Below are 10563 nucleotides of genomic sequence, written 5' to 3' on the forward strand. Positions count from 1 at the left end.
TTGAAATTACTGTTAACACTAGCATAACCTAAACAAATCATGATTCCAATCTGCAGTCACTTTTAGGGTGTCCATACATGGTAGGTCCTGGCTGCGGGTAGCACATCTACTATTTTACCACTAATTGCTATGCTGCACCCCTACGTGTAACAATGGCAAGTACAGGTACGGCTGGCAGTTAGCGGTAAAATGCATGGGCTACTCACAGCCAGGATGCACCGTATACAGACACCCTAACACAGACACAGCAAGAAATTTCACTCTTTGGTCTTATTCACACAGGCGGTTTTACGTGGCTGTTTTTTGGATTCCAATGCATTCATTCACATGGTCGATTTTTGGACGTGTGAAAAAACTGTTGAAAGACAAAATGTCTAAAATTACATTAACCAAAAGGTGAAATTTTCATCCTTATAGGATGCTATCTGTTTTACTACATTTTGCTCAGTTTTGACCTAAACAATGAGGTGAACCTAACCTTGAATGTTATGGATACAAGAATTACCTAACATAAACTAAAGCCACTTCTTTCATGTGGCAGTATTTTAATCAGTGTTTTGCTTCAGCATTTGTGAGCCAAAACCAAGAGCAGAACTTGTATAAGGTCTTGAACAGTTGGCTGTGCTTCTGTCCCGTTTTTTTGGCCCGAAAATCACAGTCGCAAAACGGGCCCAAACAAAACGAATAATTTCAATGGTTTCATTTTCACTATCAGGATTCTTGCACATTAATACCTATACTCCCGTTTAGCTTTTTTTCAATCTCACGCACTATAGCGCAGAGTTTGAATAGTCAAAAAAACCCCAGTTCATGCGCTAATATACTCCGTAGCGGCGAGCATATTAGCATATGCACCCATCTGTTTAAAGGGCCATTTAGACACAACGATAATCGCTCAAAGGATGTCGCTCAAGCAACTTTTGAGTGATCTTTGTTGTGTCATTTACAGCGCACGCAAGATGATCGCTCAAGATGAGCGATCGATCACCTTGCTCTGCCAGCGGAGGATATGGAAGACAAGTGGGGTGTCCCCGCTTACAGCATACACCTGTTTCCCCGCTCCGAGCGCCTGGCTGTTATACAACCGCGCGCTAGGAGCGGAGGATGCAGACGACAAGTGGGTATCCCCACTTGTCTTCTGCATCCAGATGTTTTCTGCACGGAGCGCCCTGTTCTTTATACCCAGCCTGTGATCAGGGAGCGGGATACAGCTGAAACAATAGTATCAGCTGTATCCCGCTGTGAATCCCTGATAAGGCTCATCGTCGTCTTTCAGCATGCTGAAAGACGACGATGAGCGACGGGATAACGAAAACTGCACAATGTCAGTGCAGTTACACACAACGATTATCGCTCAAAAGATGGCTTTTGAGCGATAATCGTTTTGTCTAAATGGGCCTTAAGCCCTTATGGAGTGATTTGCATTCAGTCATGGGTTTGACTTCAAGTACTTATACAAATGAGTGCCTAGCTTACTGGGGGGGTAAAGATGACTGGGGAAGGCAATGGCAAACCACCCCTCGAAAACAGTCTGCCAAGAAGAGTCAGTCATGCTTGCACCAGGGGACTTTACCTTTACCTACTAATGCAAAATACTGGTGTGTAAAAGTGGCCAAAGGGCTTCTTCACATGACCGTATTTACATGGGTATTTGTGCACGCAAAATCTGCCCACGTCAAACATACAGAATTGAACCCATTGATTTTAATTGGTTCACTCTCATTAACTAAAAAGTAGGATCTACTGTATGGGAGGTGTGCAAATACACAAGGGGAAGGGTGTGACAATGCGCAAAACATGGGGAGAAAACACATGTGGACCTCATTAACCATTGCATCCTGGAAAGTGCGTGCTTCACGTGCGTGTGAACTGACTGTGTGCGCAAAAAGTACAGTACTATACGCAGATACGTGCGCAAATCTATCTCTTCAAACCTCATTTATGCACAAATACGATTTATTGAAATCTCATTCACATTGCTTGAACTGTAATCAACTGTAGATTTACATACTACACGTGAACATACCTTAATTTGCTGTAGAAAATCTGCAGTTTTAGGGCTGCTGCACATGGGCACATGTACAAAGATACCCGCGTGAACATCACACTTTAAGGAGTGTTTTTGTGCATTTTAGTGTACTGTTTGCCCTTATGGGGACAATTCACATGGGAGCAAAACACACCTGAAATGCACATGCAAAATATGGAAATGTGTATGAACCCATTGGCATCAATTGTGCGCATAACTTTTTGCGTGTGCAAAAACTTGCACAAATACACCCGCCTGAAGCCAGACTTAGAGAAGTTTCTACATCCATTATAAGAAAGGATGATATTTTTGATGAGGGGGCAGTTCCTGCAAGTTTATCGAGACATCATTTCTATATGCATTAATATATAGCATTATTAGGTATGTTTAGGTATAACTTTAAAGAAATCTAGAACCACAAAAATGAATATTTTGCATCTCTAATTATGTGTTACGCCAAGTAAAAGACTCATTACATGCCAACTGTTTACATGACATAGAATTAATGATTTTGTCAAACCTTAAGCAAGCTTGTTTATCTTACAGATATAATTACTTGGAGTATTATCTTTGCTTCATTATGATTATTCAAAAAAAAGTGATTGGTAGTTTGGGGTGAAGGTTGTTCATTTCACAAGATGAAACTAAATAATTATCCAGAAGATAGAAGGTTTTCATGATGATGACTAGATGTCAGGTCATCATACAATCAGAATGTTGTCTTCTTTAATAAGAACCTAATAATTATGTCAGCTTTTGAAAACTTCAAGAAAACTTCAAATTAAGTACTATATTATATGAAAATGTAATAAACTACAATAAGACTGATTTAGCTCTGCTTCGACTCATGTGTATGCCAACAATTACTTCGGAGCATAATGTTATTTATCAGACAGATCATTTTCAATGTTTCCAAATGTCTCATGAATGACTCTTGAAGTCAAGTGAATAACAAGTGAAAAACATTATCTATGCTTTCCGGAGCAAGGCCAACAGGATTTTCAAGCATTACCCCCAAGATACAGCACGAATCCCTTGCCATGCCTTGTATACATATGGCTGCACACATCCAACAATCTCTTCTGCAACCTTTTGATAGTGATATATTTTCAAACTCAAAAGACAGCACTCCAAATTAAAATTTACATAATTTCTTTTATTCCAGTGGTATATGCATTACGGTAAATATAAAGCAACATTTCTGGCATTCACATACTGCATAATGCCCTTTATCAAGCTTAACCTGTGAATAAATCGGCTTAACGGATGAAGCTAATTTGGGAGAAGGATAAGCTTAAAGGGAATGTGTCATCAGAAAATGACCTATTACATAAATCACATTTTAGTGTTAAACAGATTTTTTATGTTTAAACAGTTTTTTTTATTAACATTTAACAGCATATATATACACCATATGGTAATTATGTTGTATGACATTAGATCAACGTTTGCATACTAGGAAGGTGTATTCACAGAACCGCAGGTGTGCGTAAGTGGTTGAGTAGCCATTCCTGAATATAACTCTGATTCATGGAAACATTTAAAGCAATTAGTATTAACCTGTCTATATATACTGTAAGAGAGATAGGTAAAGGAGAAGAGCAAGAGAAAAAAAACGGGAGAAAGAAAAGAGGAGAAGAGCAAGGTAAAAAGGATGGAGGGATAAGGACAGGGGTGGGGGGAATGTCCTACAAAGGATGGCACTCATTTAACACAGGGATCCAAGCTAGTCTGATTCGACTCGCCTATTCTAGGAATTCCTAAAACTCTGTCATCTCCAGGAAGAGGGACCAGGCCGCTCACTTTCCCAAGCCAACACCCTGTTCTGGCCAATCCTCCACTATCAGTTCCTCTATATCTCTAAAGTGGCACAGTTCATGGACAATTTTCATTGTTGAAGGGGGCTAGTACTCCGCCAATGCCTAGGGATCACGGCTCTCGCTGTTGTAAAAAAAGTGATGCAAAATGGTCTTTTTTATTTATGATATACTTCCAGGGATGATGGAGAGCAGTGCTAGCTGTGGTGATTGAACGATCGCTTCATGTGTTACCTTTTCATACTTGTCAAATATGTTGATCCAGAAAGGATTCAGATTCGGGCATTCCCACCAAATGTGTAGCATCGTCCCAACCGCAGAGTTACATCACCAGCACTGGTCTGAGACTGATGGATATATACAGTGGATTAGAGCAGGACACCTATACCACCTGGAGAGAATTTTATAATTTTTCTCCTGGGCAGCACAAGCCACTGGCAGTGTTTGTGAGAGCAAGTATGCCCTGTCCCAATCAGAGCCTGGCATTGGAATGGCCAACTCTGTCTCCCTAGTACAAAATCTGACATGATGTTACCCAAAAGAATGCTGTATATGCTTGAGAGGCCATGTTAAGGGAGAGATTTCTGTAAAAACAGGGTTTCTATTGCTGATTAGAAAGGCTAAAGATAGCTGCATGTATTCAAACCATGAGAGTGTTTTATCTGAGCAACTAGCCTGTAGTGTAGGCAGTGATGGCAGAAACCCGTTTGGAGCAACCTCCAGCATACTTACTTTATCTGATGCTTACCAGCCTAGAAATAGGTTTGTGTGTTATCCGGGGGAAGGGGATAAAGGATTAGGGAATAGAGGTCCCAGAGCTCCTTTACGTATTAAGAGACTCTTATTGGACATCAGGCCATCCCAGATGTCCAGGTAATTTGCTGCAAGCATGGAGTGTGACGTAGAGGGGAAAGTTCTGTCCCTAGGAAACATCCAAGTCTGTATATTAGAACCAATCATGCCCCTCTCTATCTCCCAAAAATTAGTTTTGGAAAACAACAAAAGTGCCATTCAAGCAGTCTAGTGGGTATAGCTGTGAGGTAGTTGGATATTAGGGTCTGGGGCTCCCACCCCTCCACGTGACTTATGGCAGAATAGAGTGCGGTAGCTCAGCCTACTCCCCCCCCCCCCCCATAAAAATCTGTGGAAGACTGCTTGGGTTTGAGAAACTGGGCTGGGATTTTAAAAGGGAGCATCTGGAAGAGGTAGAGGAATTGGGGAACTATGTCAATCTAAAGAACATTGATGGACCCAAACCAGGATAAGTGTTTTCTGGAGTAGGTGTTCAACTCTCGGGTTGTTTTTTCCAGCAGTGGGACATAATTTAATTGAAATAACTGAGACAAATCCGCAAAGATGTGGACAACTAGTTACTTCAGGGAGGAGGATCTGCATTAGAAGGGGAATAGACTGGCTAACTGGTCAACCTCCTCTGACAGGAGAGATATATGTGAAGCTTTGGTCTTGGTCATCTTGACCTTAAAATTTCTGAGATGGCTAAAGCATGCAAATTCTCTCAGGATTGCCAGTAGAAAAGTTCAAGGCTGCGAGAAGGGTTTTATTAGTGTTATCTTTGGCCTCTCTGCTCGAGACAAAACCCACCTGATCATTGTGGATGATCAAGGGCAAGAGAGGACCGAACCTATTTGCCATAATTTTGAAAAAGAATTTGACATTGACATTAATCAATGAGATTAATTTCCACAAGGTGATCAAGGGTAATCAAGGTGATAATTTCCACATATCAGTGTGTCCTTTCCTGGCTTGGGGGATGATTATGATATGAGCCATTAATGACTGACATGGAAATGGAGAAGCAAGAGATATTTGATTAGAGGCCGATGCCAGGATGGGGGAAAGCAGCTCCTAGAATTGTTTAAAAAACCGAGCTGTGAATCCGTCGGTTCGGGAATTTCCCTGGTGATAATTTTTTTAATGACTTTCCTCACCTCTTCATTAGATATCTAAGAGAGCATAAGTTTCCCTAGAAACTGGGGGAGGGCAGTTTCTTGTATGTAAGATTGGAGGCGTGCATGTAAATCCTCTGGTGTCATGTCATAAAATTGGCCTTTAAGTTGATATAACTCCTTCTAATAAGCTCGGAAAGTGTCTGCTGTTTTCTTGGGATCGTATATTTTCTGCCAAGACTTTTCTTTAATGGAAGATATGAAGGTGTGGCCTCACTTAGCATGGAGGAGGCATGCCAGAGGGTGTCTGTAAGTATTTTTACGTTAGTAGGAATATTTTTTGAGTAAGTCACGGGACAGATCTAATATCCTTTGTAGTTTTTTCTCTGGTGTTAAGTAATTCAATCTTGACTGGTTGGTATCTATTGCTTTTGTGTGTGGTTTCTAGTGCATTAATTTTGTCAAATAATTTTAGGATGTTGTGGTAGTTCTCTCTTTTTAACCGTGCCCAGTGTTTGCTGAAGACCCCACTTATTAGAAATTTTAGAGCCTCCCATTGTGTTGGAGGAGGTGTTGGGTCCAGTTTGTGGTGCAGTAGGAAGTTTGAAATTGTTTGTTTAATATCTTCACAGCACACAGAGTCTTTAACCCCTTAAGGATATGGCCTATTCTGGCAATTTCCACTTTTCAAAAGCTTTAACATTTTTATTTTTCTGTTGACATAGCCATATAAGAGCTTGTTGTTTGGTGGCAGACTATAGTTTTTATTATTACAATTTTTGTGTGCATATAATGTATTGTAAAACTTTTCTAATTTTTTTAAAAGCAGGGAGGAAAAAACACAGCAATTATGCCATTGTTTTTTAATTTTTATTTTTACAGCATTGGTCATACAACCTGAATGACACAATACATTTTTTCCTGCGGGTCAGTATGATTACGACAATACCAAAAATATTATAATTATTTTAGGTTTTTCCACTTTTGCACAATAAAAACCACGTCTCTAGGATGATTACAGTCTGTTGGTTTGGGACCCAGGGCCCTGTGGGCTCTGTCGAGCTCTAGGGGTGCTCTAGGGACCGCCAGGATATTACTGAGGATGGTCTGAAGAGTGTCCTTTGTGGTGGCTTTCTTAGGTACAGTGGTGGAATAGGGAGCCTGGTTAATTTGGGTCTCAACTGGTGCCCAACAGGTCTGGTATGCGGTCTGTATTTGTTAAGGGTGCCTAATTTGTAGTCTGTATTTATTTTGGAATGTGTTGAGGGGGATCATATGTACTATTTGTAATTCAAATGCTGTATGTTGGAGATGTGCCCTATATATATAGGTAGGGCATAAAAGAAAACTCTGCACGTTAGAATTTAATTCCATCTTTGGAATCTCCGTGATGACCCATCTCAAAAGTTGTAAGGTTTGGAATAAGCTTTTTAACGTCCTTCTTCTTTTGTATAAAATCAAATTACTATTAGAATTTGAGTCAGGTTCTGAGTTTAGAATTGCAGTGAAGTTTTGAAATTGGTATAGAATTAGTACTAATTATATGTTTTGCCATATAATTGGTCACATAGGGTTTTCTGCTTCTAAATGTAGTACAACATAATACTCAATGCTGAAACACTTGTAATAATCGCTATATATTTCATACCAGAATGTATTTGCTGTATTCTTTCCATGTTTATGTTGATTTCTGTTTCTAGTTCACACTCAAATCTCCTCACATATTTAGTTGAAAAACACTAGAATACAAAATTAAAGTTGTGATGTGGTTGGTTACTATTGGCAACAAAGACAGTTTACGAGGAGGAGGTGGGGTGGGGGCTGAAAAGTTCGCAGCCTCACCCATATCCTGCAATGTATGCAAAATGTTGTCATTGTTGCTATGAAGGGTGTTCTTTTATAGGCCTACCTGCTAATTTTTAGGCAATAGCACTATTTCCTCTTTTTTTTCACATCACTAGAAGAAGCATGGCAAATGAAAATGTGGAATTCTCGAGTATTGAACTATGAGGCATATGAACTTCTGTCCATGCAGAATGAAATAGCAAAGGAAATTCATGAGTCCATGAGTGACCAGAGCCCCATCATACCAACCTGTGAAGAAATGGTGTGCCAACTTTCAGTTGCCTGATTTTTCAACCCAAGATGCTGACAGACCTATCACAGTGTCAACACTCGAGTTTGTTGAACATGTTCATAACATGGTTTTTGAAGATAGCTGAAAGACTGCAGATATCCAAGGAACGTGTGTTGGAGTATAATTCATGAACAACTGGATGTGCACAAGTTTTCAGTTAAGTGGGTGCCAAAATGTTTGGATGCTGATTAGAAGTGCACACAAGTTAGCACTTCCAAGGTGATTTTGAAACAATTTGAGGAATCCAATGCTAATTTTTATGGAATGACTGGTGACTGTTGATAAAACGTGGTTACACCACTACCATCCTGAGACCAAACAAAAGTCCTATAGCGGAATAGTCAGAGTTTTTTGAGATAGCACAGGTATTTTATTAACAGATTATCTTCAGAAGGGCCAAACCATCAATGCAGAATGCTACAGTCGCTTGCTTGGCATATTAAAGTCCACACTTAAAGAGAAAAGACATGGAAAGCTGCAAGAAGTTGTGCCTTTTTTTTTAGGGCAACACTCCTTCACACAAGGCTGCCAAGGATTTAGGGATAAAGTGCATAGACCATCCACTCTGCTCAACAGATCTTTCTCTGTCACATTATTACCTATTCCAAACCTACAAAAAACTTGAAGGGATGCAAATTTTTGAATCATTCACAGGTGATAGCAGCAACAGAGTAGTTTTGAAAGGGTTAAAGTTTTGTCATAAAGAAACCCAAAAAAACTACACTTACCTATTCCTTCCCCGTCAGTCTTCTTACTGCATCTTCTTCTCACCCATCTTCTCCTGGGTTCTCCAGTCCCCCGGGTGATGTCACCTCCAGCTATCCGGATCCTCTTTTTCCTGTTATGTAACGTCCATTCGCTACAGTTCACTTCCTTCAGGGCAGTGAGCACTACGCTACTAGTGACATAGTGTTCACTGTCTAGCAGGGAATGCTGAATCCTCGGCAGCCTGCTTTATCGCGCAGGCGCAGTGTCTCAGCACTAGTGAATATATAGTATATGAACACTCGCGGTGAGACAGCGCATGCGCAGGGTTCAGCATTCTCTGCTTAGACACTAAACACTACGTCACTACTGACTGGGTACACTGACCTGCAGGAAGCAGAATGCTACGAATGTATGCTACATCACAGAAAATAGAAGAATCAGACGGCGTGCGGTGAGGTGACCTGGGGGACTTGGGGAGCCAGGAGAAGGTCAGCGAGGAGAAGATGCGGTAAGAAGACTGACGGGGGAAGAAGAAGTAATGATTTTTTTTTCTAAAGACAGTACCTCTTTAAGGAAACTTCAGAAATGATGTAACGAGTGTGTTGAACTACAAGGGAAATATGTTAAATGGCATTAAAGTTTCATGCCTCTAGCTCATTATCTTCTTGGTCCCAGATGGGGTGAAAACTTGCGTCAAAAAAGAACCCATTAATTTGAATGGGTTTCTGTCACACAAGCAATTTTTCACTTGGACCGATGGACTGATTTAACAAAAATTGCTGCATGCCATATTTTGCGCGAGTCTCTCATGAGAATAGGACATGTAATGTGCGGCGCATGAACATCTACTTTTTGTACTTTTAAACAGGCAATACCAATTAGTTAGGTGCAGATGCAGATGTACTGTAGAAGCCCATAACGAATATCAAGTTAGGCCACTTATTAAGTGTTTTGGTTTTGACACCCAGTACAGAAAGTCCTGTTGTTGTTTTTTAACCCTTTCATGCCATTTTCATATCCCTTGGGAATTTTTTAACAGTGCAGTTCTTCTGTAGAGTTGAGCTCTGAAGAAGAAATTGACACTCAATAGTAACATGCCTGTACTATCTCTTTCTCTATGGGTCTTAAAACAGATGAATGGGCTGCCTCTATGGTACCCACCAGAGGCGTAATTTGAAGATTCGGGTCCCCAATGCAAAACCTGTAACAGGGCCCCCCAACTATAATTCTTTATTCATACTACTAGACTCTCTATATGGAGAAGATAGGCCTTATGGGCCCCCTAAGGGTCCTGAGCCCTGGTGCAAATTACATACTCCTAATACCCACCTACATCCTTGGTCAGCTTTATTCATGCATTATTTCTCTCTGTTCTCAGTGCTCTTGATCTTCATATAGGTTATTAGAATCCCACGTGTTTTACATATCATTCAGCTCAACTGCAAAAAAACATAGAGTAAAATCAAATATCTATTTGATGTAAACCTCACTTTGTTCTATGAGCCTACCTTTTTCCAGTTGGATAGTCATATTAATTAAGCAAGTAGCATTGACAATGACAATGGAAAATTGGATTTCAACCTACAGCTTTAGAAGCAAACAATGATGATTCGCGCTTCAATATACAAGCAGGTAAGTGTAGTATAAACTTTAATCAGAATTGTGTTCTTTGACAGTCTGCAATTAAATGATTTAGTCAAAGTGACATCATAATTACAGCTCAATATTGTGCCAGCTGAAGCAAGAAAAGACAAACCAAGCAGCCAGAACTGTCACAGAACTGTAAAAGGTTTCTTACTTAGTGGGTCGGAAAAATATAAATTGTTACTATGTGTATTTTCAATGAATATATCAAAATGGTAACAGGGAAGAGACTGTACTAAGGGGTTAACCATGTGTGATTGTGGTATCCCTGTGGTATCTGACACCACAAAAGTTTGTTCTGATGTTTAAAATGTGTATATA

Source organism: Eleutherodactylus coqui, chromosome 1 (assembly GCF_035609145.1).
Source record: "Eleutherodactylus coqui strain aEleCoq1 chromosome 1, aEleCoq1.hap1, whole genome shotgun sequence".
In the NCBI taxonomy this organism is placed as follows: Eukaryota; Metazoa; Chordata; class Amphibia; order Anura; family Eleutherodactylidae; genus Eleutherodactylus; species Eleutherodactylus coqui.